The sequence below is a fragment of the Protopterus annectens genome, chromosome 6.part0 (genome assembly GCF_019279795.1).
Source record: "Protopterus annectens isolate FY-2018-M chromosome 6.part0, PAN1.0, whole genome shotgun sequence".
NCBI lineage: Eukaryota > Metazoa > Chordata > Ceratodontiformes > Protopteridae > Protopterus > Protopterus annectens.
This window is the reverse complement of record NC_056737.1, coordinates 530,184,237-530,201,567: the sequence shown is the minus strand read 5'-3', so window position 1 is coordinate 530,201,567 and position 17,331 is coordinate 530,184,237. Positions and strand designations below refer to the sequence as shown.

The window sequence follows — 17,331 nt, the reverse complement described above, 5'->3', positions numbered from 1 at the left end:
ACATCTAAAGAAATCCCAATCGCTCTGCACCACATGCTCTAGAGACCTCAACCTTCATTGCCACAATCAACAGAACATGCTGGAGGGACAGGTTCATAACCCAGAGACTGCCCATGCTATGGAATAGACTTCCCATACATGTCAAGCAGAGCACCTCACTGGCCCTCTTCAAGAGAAAGCTTGATGAGTGGATGGGAAATAGAAAATTCACCCCAGGGATGACTCCAGTGGCTTTACGCGACAGAGGCACTGGGAACTAAGGTTGGGTGGTAAGATGCCAGGATAATCCTATGGGCTAGGCTTGTAAAGGCTCAAGGGCCATTAGCCTAGTACACACCTATGAACCTGTGAACCTATGTCCTTGTAGAGAAGGATACACTTTTTTGTTAGCTCCTCTGCCACAGTCCTACACCACTTATATGAAAATGATACAGTAATCTAGGGAGTGAAATAGTTTTTTTCTATCACAAGTCCCTAGATATAGTAGAAGCTAGCCCTGTAGCCCTGGGCCCTTCTTCAGGAACCCTTTTAAACCAGTGCAGCAAAAAAAATCAGCAAAGCAGCAATACATAGATAAATTACAAGGGACTCGGAGGAAAACAGAAATAGCCCTAGGGGGTCTTCCTAATCAAAGAAGAGTACATAACCTTCCCTTCCCTCCCCATCCCTACCTCATCCAGCCCCTACAAAATAGCAGGCAACCCACCTCTTTCCCTGCCTTTTTGGAAATGAATAAATACCAGTGCTTGGGTGCAATAAATAATCCGATGAGTCTATGCATGGCAGTGGCATTCCATTCCTCCAAAAGAGGGATCCTTTTCATCCAAAATAAATAAATAAATAAACATACTTGTTTTCACAGATTATGTCAGATGCTAGCCAAATGTGTTAGAGAGCCTGATCCCTAGTCCCAGATAAGAAGGGAATTTAACTCCAAGATTTTTCTAATACCCAAAAGAGATGGCCCTGTGAAACCAATAAGGGATCTGTCAGTACAAAGTTCCTTTCTGAAAATTCCAAAGTTAAAAGTAATACCCCTGTTTTCTCTTTGTCTGTCACAGTATTTTCTAGTAACCCTAGAGCTCAAGGATGCATAATCTACTATTCCATTTCACAAAGACTTCAGGTATTCAATATTGTTTGTGCCTGGATTACATTTTCAATTTGCATACTTACTGTTTGGACTTTCCACAGCTTCAAGGGTGTTTATAAAATATCTAGCTCCAGTAGTTGCCTTCTGCAGACTCAGGGAATCCACATTTAACCTTATCTGGATGATTACCTCCTCTTACTTGATTAAGTTCAAGAGACCAAGGTATCCCTCCTTTCATCTTAAACCTCTTTCGAAAACTAGATTTCAGTCTAAAACATAGAGAAATTTCCTCTAATCCGATCTCACGGGTTAAAATTTCTGGATGTCTTGTGGACATTTCTCACATGATGGCCTATTGCTCTCAAGGAAAGGTTTCATTTTGCCATCTACAGTTTTTAGGTTTCGTTCACCTGTCAATGACTATTTCAAGGGAGTTTCTTAGAATTCTATGCTATATGGCATCAGCTATCCTAGTGATAAATTTATCCAGACTTCATATGAGACAGATCCAGTTGTTGCTCAAGTCCATTTGGAGTCCACAGCAGAATCATTTCTCTTTTTCTATGCCACTTCTGAGATTTGTCAAGAAATAACTCCTGCTGTGTTCAAATCAGATTTGGCTAAATCCAGGTCTTCCTCTTTCCCCACTCAATCCAACTCTGTCTGTAACAACAAACACAACAAAATTTGTCTTGGGGTCATGGGTGTGGTGGTTGGTGTGTATGTGTTTCCCAAGGAGTCAAAGTTCATGTGATTTGTAATCTCCATTTCAGAAAGAAACACATCAACCTCAAAGAAATGATGGACCTGATAAAAGCATTAAAAGCTTTGAATCAGTTATGGAGTCTAGGACCACTCTTGGTGATTACAGACAACACCACAGTGATGTGGTACATAAAGGGGGTGGGGTGGGGAGAATAAGATCTTACCCTCTGTGCAGACTGCCAATGTTTGTTTGGGAAGTGGTATCTCAGCATAATCACATCCCTTCAGGTAACTTGTATCCCGTCAGAGCAGAACACTGTAGCAGACTCACTGAACAGATTCAGGGCCAATCCTCACGTGTGGATGTGACACCTTGAGATCATCCAGGAGATTGTCCATTACTGAAGAACTCCTCAAGTAGATTTGTTTTCCTTTATTCACAACAGAAAATTACAGAAGTTCTCTACCAGTAATCCTTGCAAATAGGCCTGAGGAAGACATGCCTTCTTTACCATGGAAAGGAATGTTAGTCTATGCCTTCCCTCTTTTTCCCATTATCAGAGTCCTCATAAAGATCAAAAAGGACTCCCCCATGGTTTTCCTGGTAACTCCTTTTTGGCTCAGAGAACATTGATTCTCCATTCTCATGCAACTGCCAGGGACAATTAATAAAAACTTTGTCACAGAGTGGACCTACTCACACAGGATAAGGAGTCTCTCTTCTGCCCCCAACATTCTAAATCTAAGGCTGACTGGATGATAGGTTTTTAATCCCCTTTAGGTCCAGCTTCACAGAGGACATGTAACAGGCATTAAAGGAGGCTAGAAAACCTGCTACTAGAAAATTATACTTGGATAAATGGAAAAGATTTTCTAGTTGGTGCCATATCAGAGACAATGACCCATCCAGTTAAGAGTGCTGCTCATTCTGCACTACTTGTGTGATTTGCTCAATTCTGGATTGTCTTATACTTTTGTCAAAGAACACCTTTCAGCCTGTCTACAATTCAATCTTCCCTCTTATATTTTTTTAGGTTAAACAATTTTTGAAAGGGGAGTTACATATTAAACCATCTTGGAAAGAGGTGGCCCTATCACAGGATCTGAATTTTGTTTTGAAGAAAGTAACCTTTCCTCCATTTGAACCTTCATCTAGTACTTACCTACATTTCCTTACCTGGTATATCTGTTTCAGCCCTTTTTTCCCTTTTATAATGATAGGTTTACTATTAGAACTAACACACTTATGAATACGTTTTTGAGTTGACCTCACCTAAAGCACAGGAGAAAAATAAATACCACATTCCCTGGATATCCACAGACAGCTCAGATGCTACTTGGATAAAAAGATTTCAGTCTGGTAGACAAGCTCTTTATTTATTATGAAGGTAGTAAAAAAAGACAAACAGTTTTCAAACATGTAATATTTATATTGTTATTCTAGACTATTCAAGTCTGCATTCTCCCAAAGGGGGGAAAAACAAGAAAGTTAGGGCACTTTTTCAGAAAGGGGTGGGCTCTAGAGCCATTCTAGAGGTGTCAGCTTGGTCCTCAGTGCTCACTTTCACTAAACAAAATTGATTCCTTCTCTAAAGTCAGAACTGAATTTGCTAGATCTTTTCTTTCAGGGTCTTCTAGAATCTGGTCTGACATCTGCCACCCTGCTTGTTTACACTTTGGCAATCATCCCACATAGCTTTAATGCTAAACATAGCGCAGCTGTGAACGTAAACTTGTCATAATAGTAGATGTTGAAATAGATCACTGTTGCAGTACTAATACCCTTCATGTATCTTTGTCCTCATTAGAGCTGTGGCCATTTATTCTGGGGTCTTGTGTTGTTCTGCTGCAGTCTGCTATTCCCCTCAACTTTAAGCTGAAAATGAAAATAAATAAATACATAAAAAGGTATAAAGGTCCTCTCATGTCATGCTGCAAATATAACAAATGTTTTTTTTTTTTTTTTTTACAGCTAGATGTCTCACACAGTGCATGGAGTGCTTCAGCCTTGACCATAAATGTAGTAGCATTTATTTCTGAATGCTGATACTGTACTAGACCACAGAAGGACTGCAGAAGTGCTTCAGACCTGACAACAAATCCTTCCGATTGTGCCTGGACATTTGTCTCACACCAGCTATATATCTGCTTCTCATATATGTTTTCTTTGGCTACTTTGTCTTTTGTGGGTGGTGCTCCCTTCCCCTGTTTCTGGCATGACATAAGATTTCACATTTTTATTTATCAATACATGTCATATCTTCTTAGTTCAACCTCCCTTGGTTAGAGGCAAGAAATCTCTGACTTTTTATGTCTGTACATCCCCGTTTATATCAGCATGGCCTTGTGCTTCAATGGACATAGCAACGTTTTCTGTACTGGCTGGAGACATTATCCTTGGTGGGATACATCTCATATAGCTTTATGCTGCTGCACAACTATACTTTGCCATTCATTGCATTTGAAAAGTTTTATTTTGTCTAACTTTACTATTTATTTGATATCAGTATCTTTTAACTCATCTAGTGGTAATCCCGTTTTGTTCATTCAGTACAAGTTATGTCTTCAGAAGCATCAGCCTTACTTTTTATCTGATGCCGATGTTAAATTTCCACGAGTATCACTACTACTTTCTGTTTTAGTGACATACTGCTTTACATTTGAGTGTTCTATATTTGTTGTACTTCAAAAACAGTGTTGTTTGGTTCTGTTTAAATTGGAGCTCTTCATTCCTCTATAAACTTCATTATGCTCTGCACCATCATGATCACAAAAACTACATTTCTACCTAGATACAATTTTTTTGTTGTTGATGTTTTGCATTATAAACTACCATTATTCTCCTTTAATCCAACACCTAGACTACCAGGATTGAGACGAATATTATGTAAGCATCTCTCCCTGAGTTTTCTGTCTGTACCTGACTTTCAGCAGGATGGCTGAGTCTTTTGGGGATTCAGTAACTGCTCCTAGCTTTCAGTCATCTGCAAACTCAGATAGCCAGAGCACTTTGGCCAGGTTAAGGTATGTGGTGTGTACCATTTTGCCTTCAACCATTGCTTTGACGACTTTTTAAAAAAAAAAACAAAAACAACAGGTTGAGTAAGGTTCACCTCCCTCTAACGAATCCAAACTGAGATGGGTATAGTGTTTGGAAGTTCCTTATCCCTTGATTGATTAATTCATTGATATGTATTTCCATGACTTTGTATATGTGGCTGGTCAGACTTATGGGTCTGTAATTGTCTGGATCTATGGGAGGTCCTCCCTTATGCAGGAGAATGACTGTAGCTCTCTCCATTTGCTTTGTAAAAAAGCTGTATGGAAGCTGAGACTGAACAGTGTTGTTAATGGGCGTGTCTAAATCATGCTTCAAGCTGTTTAAGATGCATCCAGGGAGATTGTCAGCCAGACAGGATCCACTGCTGTAGTGTTTTTAGATTTTGATAGCACTTTTAGGACTTGGTCATATGGTACAGCTGGAGATAAGCCGGTTTCAGATATATCTTGAGGGACAGACATAGAGGAGAGAGAGGGATAAAATTAGAGATAAATTTATGGGCCAGTAGATTAGCTATATCTTCAGTCTCATTGTAGCTAACATCATTCACAAGCAACTCAGCAAATTACTGCATTGTGTGTTTGAGATTATGAGCTTGACTAAAAAATTCCATTTGATTGTTTTTTGGCTTGGGTAGGTATTTTAGCTGCAGACTTGGCTTTGGTGGGTTTTAATAACCTGCTAAGTTGTTTGTTTCTTTCAGTGACAAAGGCTCTAATCATCTAGGAATTACTGTTTTTACTTTTGGTCAAAATTATTTTCCTTTTATTATAAAACTTGTGCTTCCACCATGTGGATTTGCTTCTGGGGTTTGCCTTCAATTGTTCCTATGGAGTACAGCTGCATCTGCAGCCATCTACATATATCTACATTGTAGTGCCTGTTATATTTTTGGCTACCTTACAGAGTTCCTCTATACAGTGAGTATGGAGTAGGGTTATACCACATGCAGACAAAAATACAAATTAAATCACTTCTTTCCAATTCCTATATCAGTAGGATAGCGCTGTAAAGGAATACTATTGAATGATCAAGTCTAGATAGTCATTCACAAAGGATTGCCAAAAGCACTGAGTGATGGGATAGTTGTTACCGCAGTAGAGGTTTACAAATATTAGATAAAAATGTTTCCTGGCAGAGTATTTCAAATGCTGAAAATATAAAACTGATGATTTTAGGTCATGAGGTAGTTTTATTCTGTGGATGTCAGAAGTGGTTAAAGAAAGAAACAAACTAAACAAAAAAAAAATCTTGGGGATTCAAAAAGGACCTCAGCACTCATGTTAAGAGCTGCAGCAAAAAAAAAAAAAAAAAAAAAAAAAAAACTGTTTCTGTATTCAGAGACACATTAAGCAAATGAGGAAAGACCTCCTTATTGGCTAATTTGCTTATCTCTGATTTATTATTAACTACTATGAGTGCAGATTAACATGGTAGCCAGTGGTTCCCGCAAACCTATTTAATAATAGAGTAGTATCTGTGGTGTCTACTGCTCCCCCAGCCCACTTATTAATAAAGAAGTATCCCATGTAGCAAGAGGTCATCCTTAGCTTCCAAAGCTAAGGATAACCATAAGGAATTTTTCAGTTATGCCCGCAAATTAAGGGCAACACCCAACAATGTGCAGAATTAGTTGTAGATGGCATCACCTATACTCAGCCAGAAGATATACCAAATCTACTGGCTGACAAATTCAGCTCAAATTTCACCTCCTCATCATCCCCCAGTTCTCCCCCAAGAAATACCCTCCACTACTTCACCACCAATTATCACCAAGGAACAAGTTGTCACTGCTCTCTCTAAAGCTAAAAACACAGCCTTAGTGGAGCCTGACTATATATACCAGATTGCCTCTTAAACAACTTAAATCAGGATTTATCAGGGCCATTAGGATCTCTGACCAGAGCCTCCAGATTGGCTTTATCCTGATTGAGTGAAGGGCAGCAACAGTCATCCTTTTGTGTAAAGGGGGACCATCTACTGACCCAAGAAATTACAGACCCATAAGTTTGACTAGTCTTATATGTAAGGCCATGGAAAGAATAATCATGGACCTGATAAATAATGACCTAGGAAACCTCCAAACACTGGACCCAACCCAAATTGGCTTTCTCAAGGGCAGGTCATGCCTACTGTAACTCATGGATTTCTTTGAGAAAGCCACTTAGGCCATGGATGACCGTAAAACAGTACATACTGCCTACCTTGACCTGGCCAAGGCATTTGGCAGAATTCCCCACTCAGGTATTATAAATAAACTCACAAAACTGACATACATTTCTGCATCACCAGATGGATAGTCAGTTGGCTCATGGACAGGACATATGTGGTTAAAATGGGTGAATCCAGATCCAGTAAGATGCCAGTTACTAGTAGCGTGCCACAGGGGTCAGTGCTGGCACCACTCCAGTTTGTAATATACTTCTCTGAAGGCATGGCTAATGTGGGAGGCCTCTGGGTAACAAAGTCTGCTGATGACTGCAAGCTGGGGGCAGTCATGGAATCCCTCAACAATGTAGATATCCTTTAGGAGGGGCTAGATCTGATAAATGATTGGTGCCAGGACCAGGCCAAAATTAAATGTGAAAAATGCATTATTATACCCTTTGGGAAGTCAGATAACCCTCCAAATTAAAAAAAAAAATAGCACATCCCTAATAATAGACTCAGAGGTGAGAGATCTAGGTATACAGATAGGTAGTTGCCTGAACTTTGATTGCCATGTGTCCATAGTAGAGAGGAAGTCCATCTATGTAGCACAACTTATAAGTAAAGGTATGGCATCCAGATCCAAGGAAATTATAGTCCCACTGTACTTGGCCTTCATTAAACCAATAATTGAGTACAATGTGCCATTTGGCATGTACTACACTAAGCACTTACAGCAGCTGGAGCGACCTCAGAGGTTCCTCACAAAGAGAATAAAGGATGTAAACAACATGTCCCATGAGGACAGACTAAAAATCCTTGTCCGTTTACTTTGTCTCCTGCCGATTACTAAAGGGTGACCTATGGGAGATGTACAGGGCACTCACAAATCCAGCTCTGATGGAGGTGCTATACATCTGCAAATCAAACAGCACAAGGGTCACCCAGTCTAAGGATCTAAACTTAGTCAGTGACTTAAACAAAACAGGTTAAAGAGACAGATATGTGTCTCAGAGATTCTTTGGAACAGGCTTCCTATTCATGTTAAGCAGAGCCCTCCCATGGCCCTCTTCAAACTCATTTTGGATCAATGGATGGAAATCACAAATTCACATCTGGGGTAGCACCTGTGTCCTTTATGGACAGGGGTAATCTGTAGCATAGAGCGGTGCAGTGGTGCAGCAGTCGGCGTTGTTGCCTCACAGCAAGGGGCTCCCTGGTTTGGTTCTCAGCTGGGGTGCCTTTTGTGCAGAGTCTGCATGTTCCCCCTGTGATTACATGGGTTTCCTCCGGGTGCTCCACTTTCCTCCCACATTCCAAAGACGTGTCTGCAGTGTTTCTTCCCGGGCCTCCGTTGAAAATGGGCTCTGTCCCAGTCGGACTTTCCCAGTAAACAGATGTTAAATAAGTAACTACTTAAGGCATAAGCACAAACCCATGCTATCCTCTGGTTCATAGGGGCCATATATTGGGTAAAATTAGGTTATATTGGCTAGGCTTGTAAGAGATCTTAAACCTAGTAATCTCCTATGAAACTATGACCAACTGTTGCAGGCTTTGCTCATTAGGTTAGGTGTGTGTGGAAGTATGACAGCAGCCAACACACACACACACACACACACACACACACACACACACACACACACACACACACACACACACACACACACACACACACACACACACACACACACACACACACACACACACACACACACACACACCATATATTTATTCCACAAACACACATATACACTCACACACAGACACACCCCCCTAGCCTACCGCCTCACTAACTCCCCTTATTGCAACTTTCCAGGGAAATGCACACATGTAGCACCACACAGAAACACACACACACACACACACACACACACACACACACACACACACACACACACACACACACACACACACACACTGACCATACCTGGCCACTAAACTTCCCAACACTTACCTTTACTGTGATGGATGAAGGTGGCCTTTTGGCCATGCTCATTACTTCAAGTGGCTAGGAACTACTATACTGCTTTGTGCAGCCAAGAGATTCTCTGAATTGCTCGGCTGTGCAAATGTCTTACCACAGGGTGTTCTGAGGGAGAGCACATGGCTAATTGCGATATGACTCACCCCGGGAATGCATCATTAGAATCTAGTATGGACACAGAGGCAGCCCACTGCAGTGCTACACAAGTTCATGTTGCAGCACTGTAGTAGGGCTGTCTCTGAATACAAAAAAGTTAATGCAAGGTGTGCAAATATACAGCTTATGGTAAATTTTCTGAATTTTAACCATTATGTTAACTACAGCAGCTGTTAGTCTTTTGGACAGCATTTACATTTTTTTCACATGATCTGAGACATTATGTCAGCTATCATTATTTTTTGGCTTCTTGGACTTTGCTGTTCTTCTTCTGGATAGGATTTCTGAAGAAAATCTGAACCATATAATAGTCTTCTCATGTAATAGTTGAGTTATCCTACACTATTATTAAAGACCAGTTTTTTAACTTGGTAGGATACAATTGTAATTACTGACCTTGATTTCTGAGCTGCAACTTGGGGGGGGGGTGAAGCTAATGACCTTTGTGCTGTTTTATTGCCAGTTATTTGTTGGAGAGGCAAAATTGCAGGAATCCATCTAGGAAAAAAGTTCACCATATTTTGTCCCCGTTTTTCAGGAACTCAGTGTATTCTTTTTTTTTTTTTTCTGTATTTTCCAGAACATCACTTCTGTCTTGGAAATGCTTGCTTTGAATTGTCAAAACATTGCATTATATCTCTGCCGCCTTAGCTCTAACATGCTAGTCATTAAATAAGGTTCCCAACTGTGATATCTTAACTTGGTAAACTGGTATATGCTATTTTATACAGCATGTAAGGCCTTTAATGTTCTTCATAATGTCTTGAATTTGCAATGTCTTTATTTGAAAAATCTTTTCTAATAATGTGTAAAGCAATTTATTAATCTTTTTCCTAGCCTGGCTGTCCAGATCCATAGGTGTAATGGCTTTAACTTGTTTTATGAAAGAAAATCCTTTAAATTTTGAGTTAATCATATGAAATTGTTGTTGGGGACATTTATTAGACTTGGTAAACTCTTATTCCAGGCAAGTGTCTGTCAAAAGTTAATAGTATTTTCTATCAAATATCAGGATTACTGTATTCTAGATGATGCAGCAGATAGTGTTGCTGCCTCACAGGAAAAGGTTCTCCAGTTCGATACTCAGCTGGGATGTCTTCTGTGCAGTCTGCATGTCCTCCCAGTGTTCATGTGGGTTTCCTCCCACATTCCAAAGACACACTGTAAGTGGATTGGACACTCTAAATTGGCACATAGCTGTGCGTGTGTGTGGTGTGTATGAACTACCAAGGCAGGGCTAGTCACCCGGTGATGTAATCGTTGGCTGTAGATGATTGTTATTGTTGAAGTGACACCCCGACCCCATATGTAAAAGATGGGTTGTAGATGGATGAAGTTCATTGTGAGAGCTTTTTGCATCTCTGTGACCATTTTCCTGATTTATACTTTTAAATGTATAGTAGTGGTTAACTACTATCTTCTGTATAAGCTACTAGCCACCTTTAGTCTTAGGTTTCACTTCCTCTGTTTACTTTTTATTTATGTATGTATTTATTTCTATTTCTTTGTTTGTTTGTTGTTGATCAGGTCAGTGGAGCCACTTCAGCCACAGCATGAGAGTTACAGAATAGTAAGGAGTGTATATTTAATATGTGTATTTAATAGAGCATATGAATAATACAGTGCTGCAGAGAATGGACAGAGACAATACGTTAAGTAAGACTGTACAATGTTTATAAATTTGCAGAGTGGCAGGGGTATCAGCTGGAGTTGAGATTATTTTGTTCTGACTGAGGTAAAGCAGAGTATAATTAGAAGTGAGTTCGTTATGAGCATCTTTGTTTTATTTGTAGCATACAAAAGTGGGAGGAGTATAATTGTTTTACTACAAGCACACAACATATAAGAGTGGGAAGAAACAGACCACAAAGTGGACTAGAGCTTTGGGTAAGTTAGCTTTGTGTTTGTTTTGGTGGGGGGTGACAGCCAGGCAGAAATAGCTGTCTGCCCCAGAAGGGTTAGCCATTTTTTTCTAACTTGAATGTAGTCAGGAGTGTTAATGAATTTAGCCAATAGAGAATCCTACAGTTTAGGAGCTAAGATTGAGAAGTCATGGTCAGTGCATGTGAGGGAGTCCTTAGGCCTTACAAATAATACATTATTATTGGTATGTGAGCAAAGGTGGCAGATTGTAGCTTTAAGGGCTATGCTGCGTCAAAGAGAAGAAATAATTACATTATAGAGTTATTATGGACTAGGAGCAGTATGAGTGCACATTCTTTTATAAGGTGCCAGTTGGCTGACAGTAGTGCTTGTTTATAGGACTGTAGGATGTTTTAAGTGGTTACCAAATTAGATCAATGTTTCTGAGCCAGCCTAAAATGGAGCACATACATCTAGTGAGTATAGCAGATTAACAAATTAAAAAAAATGTGCTTAACTCATTTAGAAAAATATATTGATACCATTTCCAAAAATACCTGGAAACTGGGGCTATGGCTAGCCATGGATAGAGATGGCCTCTTTAGTCAAAGGCTCCTGTGTTTGAAATGGTATAGTTGTAAATTGCACTGTTACATTCACTGCAAAGGGCTACTGAGAATGGCTGTCGATTTCTTAAATTAGCAGGTTTTCTTTTTAAAAAGATTTAAAACTTTACTGCTAAAGAAAAGGTTTTTTATTTTATGCTGTGGTGGCTGGGTGAAATTATACCAAGGAAGGGCTTTGTGGCAACAAGGAAGAATGGAAACCATTGAAAAAAAGCTGGACGCCTTTCATTAAGCAATGTTGCTGGTATGATAGAATCAGGAGAGAATAAAAGAGAAGGTTGGAGATATAATTAGAAGGAGTAAACAACTTTAAGAAAATTACCCCCTATTAAGGTATGGCATAGCTAGTTTCCAAGCGTCCCCAAATCTAGATAGCACAGAAACATATGCAGATGTTTACACAAAAGCCCTGTACAACCATATAAACAACTGCATAGAAAAGGTAGTACCAGACCGAAATAAACCCAGGCCAAACTGCAAAATAAGAGGAACATATTTTGTGGGAGTGCAGTGAGTTGAAGGACTTTAAGAATTCCCTGCAGGATGCACTGTCAGAGATGCTGGGTGGGCAGATGTGTGTGACTAGGGAGATGATTTTACTGAGCTATAATCGAGAATCGAAATTGCTTAGACATGGTAAGACCTTGCTGTGTCTAATTATGGTGGCAGCCAAAAAAGCAATTACTAGAAAAAGGAAATCAAAATCTAAACCAACTATACTAGAAGTAGTGAATATAGTAACAGAGAGAAAACAACTGGAAATGAGATCTTTAGGAAAGTGTAGGAGCAAACTACATAGGAAACAAAATGGGAATTGTGGTAACAATACATACAGGGAAAGAATGAGGTTTAAAAGAAGGCACAACTTAAATGAGCTATCTAATGTTTGAAAATGATTGGGTAGATTATAAGTGATGTATAATGTTTGTAACTGGGAGTGTGTCAGTATGGTTTGTGATGTAAAACACTTGCAACTAGAATTGTGTAGGTGTGGCTTGTTTTCATTTATATAAATGTGCGATCGCCTATACCATAAGTGATGGTTTAATAAAGATGTTTCTTGTTTAAAAAAAAAAAGGGCAAGAATTGAATAATTTATGTAATGTTGCTTAAATTATATGATATATAGCAATATATGTGGAGTATAATGTTTGTAAACGTGAACTTGTTAAAAACTTTGATTACTTTTATATAAATGTAAATTTGCCTATGTCATGACTGATAGATAATTCAATAAAGGTATTTAAAAAAATGCAAAAAACAAGCCACCCTGGTAGATCCCTGGTATAAATATGTAGTACAACAAAAGGAATAAAATCCTGTTTTAAAGTAAGAGGGAATGTGCACAACAGAGCAAAAAGTCCATTATTAGTCTAAACAGATGAGTCAGGGAACTAGTTGGGTCTCTGAAAGCAGACTTTTGAGGTAAAAATAGGCTTCAAAACTAAGGATAACCATAAATTATATTTCAGTGATGTTTGAAATCTTAAGGGCAACATCAACCAATGTGCAGAATTAGTTGTTAATGGCATCACTTATACTCAACCAGATGTATCAAATCTGCTGGCTGACAAATTCAGCTCAAATTTCACCTTTCCATCACCCCCAATAAATACCCTCTATTACTCCACCACCAATTATCACCAAGGAACAGTTACCACTATGCTCTCTGAAGCTAAAAACATGGCTTCAGTGGGGCCTGACAATATACCAGGTTGGCTCTTAATAAGCTTAAATCAGGACTTATCAGGCCGTTAGGATCTCTGTTTAACCACAGCATCTGGACTGGCTTTGTCCCGATAGAGTGGAGGACAGCAACAGTCATCCCTCTACATAAAACGGGACCATTTACTGACCTGGGAAATTACAGGCCTATACGTTTGACTAGTCTTATATGCAAGGCCATGGAAATAATAATCATGGAACTGATAAATGACAGAGGAAACCTCCAAACACTAAAACTGACCCAATTCGTCTTTATCAAAGAAAGGTTATGCCTACTAAATCTTGTGGATTTCTTTGAGAAAGTCACTAAGGCCATAGATGAGGGTAAAATAGTACATACCGCCTACCTCGACCTGGCCAAGGCATTTGACACAATTCCCCACTTCACTATTATAAATAATCTCACAAAACTGTACATAAATCTCTACATCACCCAATAGATAGCCAGTTGACTCATGGACAGGACAGATGAGGTTAAAGTGGTTGAATCTAGAGCCAGCAAAGAGGCCAGTTACTAGAGGTGTGGCACAGAGCACAGTGCTGGGACCATTCCTGTTTGGAACAGAGTTCTCTAAAGTCAAGGCTAATGCGGAAGGCCTCTGGATGACAAAGACTGCTGATTATTGTAAGGTGGGGCAATCATTGAATCCTCCAACGATGTAGATAGTCTTCAGTAGGGTCTGGATCAGACAAATGATTTGTGCCAGAACCATGTCCTAAAACCGAATGTGAAAAAATGCATTATTATACCCTTTAGGAAGTCAAATATCCCTGCAAATTAAAACATCAATAGAACACCCCTAAGAATAGACTCAGAGGTGAGAAATCTAGGTACACAGATAGACATTAGCCTGACCTTTGACAGCCATTTGTCCACAGTGGTGAGGAAGTCCTTTTATGTGGCACAACGTATAAGTAAAGGTATGGCATCCACATCCAAGGAAATTAAACTCCCGCTGTACTCAGCCCTCATTAGATCAATAATTGGTTACAGTGTGCCATTTGGCATGTACTTTACTTGGCACTTACAGCAGCTGAAGTGACCACAGGGGTTCCTCACAAAGAAAATACAGCCTATAAACAACATGTTTTATGCAGATAGACTAAAAGCCCTATTCCTTTGCTCTGTCTCCTACCGACTATTAAGTGGTGATCTATGCCTGATCTACAGGGCACTCACAAATACAGCCCTAATGGAACTACTAAACATCCACAAGTCAAATAGCATGAGGGTCACCCGATCTAGGGATCTGAACTTAGTGACTCAAACAAAACATGCTGGAGAGACAGATATGTGTCTCAGAGATTGCCCCTTCTTTAGAACAGGCTTCCTATTCACATTAAGCAGAGCCCTTCCCTGGCCATCCTTCAAAAGCAATTTGGATTAATGGATGGGGAATTACAGATTCACACCTGGAGTAGTTCCTTTGTCTTATATGGACAGAGGCATTCTGTAAGTACTCAAGACATAGGCACTAATCCATGCCATCCTGCCCCTAGGAGTCATATATTAGGTAAAATCGGGTTATAGTGGCTAGGCTTTTAAGGGCTCTTAAGCTGTTAGCCTAGTAAACTCCTATGAACCTGTGAACCTATTGCTTCTAAGCATCCATCAATGTCTTGTGCTGACCTACACTTCACAAATTCCTGAAGCAGTGTTTTCCAAGACCCTTTAAAATTCTCTGTAAAATAATATTTTATTACATCAGTCTTTAATCATTTCCTTTCCAGTGATCATCTGTTCCCCTTCTCACATGCCTGTCCAGTACCCTCATCACTTCCTTCTTACATTCTCATTGACTTTGCAAGGCATCCTTGTCATAGTCCATCATTCATTAGAATGTACATCTGATGCTCTGACTCATTACCATTTCATGATATACTTTTATCTTCCTAACCTTTTGAAGATTTTCTGCTATATATGCTCAGTAGATTAAATACTCATTTACATGTGTGATTCCCACAGCCCACCATAGAATTTAAGGCATTTTATTGGTGCCCGACATAGTCCTTACTCCTAGCTATGCACCACGGTATCATTTTAGCCTTTGTCATGGCTATCTTATATTTCTCTGTGTGATTCAACATAGCCATAATTAGAGCAAGAAGATCCCTTCCCTGGTGTGATTTTCCTAAGATATTTCTATCCCTCAAACATTTATGTTATTTCAGACATCCCCACTGTAAAGTGCATAACCTTATACTTTTGCATTAAGACCCAGTTACCAACTACCTATTATAGTTAAAGACTATATCTGATCTTGTTTGGGGATAGTATTGACTTACCCAAAATGGTTAACCATTCAGTACATAGGTATCGAACATATTAGCATGTATGCATTCATGTGGTGCGAACACACAAACACACACACACACACACACACACACACACACACACACACACACACACACACACACACACACACACACACACACACTGAGATTTTTCATCATGGTTAATTACTTTGCATTTGTGAGCCTTTGATGATTGGCACAATTCCTTTGACCACTCTGCCCTTACAGTGCTATTTCAGCTTACTTATACCTCCCTCTCTCTTTCTCATTTGCATTATGTGGAAAGAAATCTAGTTTTCCATTCAGCCAGTCAAGTATTAAATCGATATTATATAGAACTGGTCCCAGTACATACAGAGTCCTGTTACACTCTCCAAGTATACTTTTTTCACGATTGTCATTGTTTACTTTCGGCTTCTGTATTCCCTTCTGCAGCCAGATTTTTATGAAGGCTACCATGTTTTGGATGAGTCCAAAGCAAAGTTACAGCAAAATGTTTTGTTTTAAACACTGTATAAATGAATTGATAAAACTTATGAAGGATACAGCTGCACTCTGATTTACTACTTTCATTGCTCAATCAATGAATTTAGCTTGCTATGATTAATATACTGCTTCTGCACTGAATTCTTGTTACATTTGGTCTGGTGCTACATTAACTTTGCAGTATTGTGAAAGACTTTTCTTAAGCACTTCTACACTTTCTCTGCTGCTGAGGTCAACCCATCTGATCAGTAGTTTCCTATTTCTTTCTTGCTCTTTTTCTTCTAAAATGAAATTACATCTGCCCTCATCCAGTCCTGCAGCATCACCTTAATTTCTCATGATTTACTAATCAGATAAGGAAACCATTTTATTAGTTTTACACACAAGTTGTTTATACACTTGGGTGAATTTGAGCTATAAGTGATTTGGCAGCTGACTCTTTTAAGAACTAAAGCAGACAACAGTGGGATTAGGAAAACTTGCCTGGAAGATCAGGAATTCACTGGCATTTTCAAAGACCAGCATGGAAATACAGCCAGGGAGGTGATGAAAGGTGGAGAATAGGATATATATATATATATATATATATGTACAGGAGTACAGGAATTGAGAACATTACTACTAGATGTTCAAATTAACCAAAAAAGAAGAAGGAAAAAAAAAACTCAATAACATGAGTAAAAAATGGCATGTTAAGTGTAATGTTGTGTTATGCAGTGTGACAGAAGCTGTTCTCAGAGATAATGGAACAGGTACTGCTGACATGGAAATTTGAGCTACGATAAACTGTAACTTGGAGCAAGTATACATGGACTGAGAAACTTTAAAAGGGAATGGAGAAGGTGAGAGTAGCTATCTGCATTAAGGAAGACCTAGCACTATTGTTATGAGCCTCATACAGCTGTGCCTTCTTTTGCTCTCTCTCTCTGTCGTGCTTTGTTAGAGATGTCACAAGATAGTGTCGTGCTTAAAATTTTTAAATGCAAAGGGCTGAGGGCATAGAATAATTTGTACTCATAACCTATGTGTTAGGTTTGTGGTTAACATGATTTCAATATGTACCAGCAACCAGTAGTAAATTCTCTGCTAAAAGTTTTAATGATGTATCCTAACCATTCAAATACTGAATTGAAGGAAAGGGTATTATAATGAGAAAACACAAGAAAATGTCTATGTCTCAATTCAG

General features: G+C 39.2%; 1 protein-coding gene across 1 annotated transcript in view; it reads left to right on the top strand.

The window, feature by feature from the left end:
• The window catches only part of TTC6 (tetratricopeptide repeat domain 6), a 2,436,149-nt gene that overhangs the window by 2,046,684 nt on the left and 372,134 nt on the right, over positions 1-17,331 (top strand). The window lies entirely within an intron of this gene.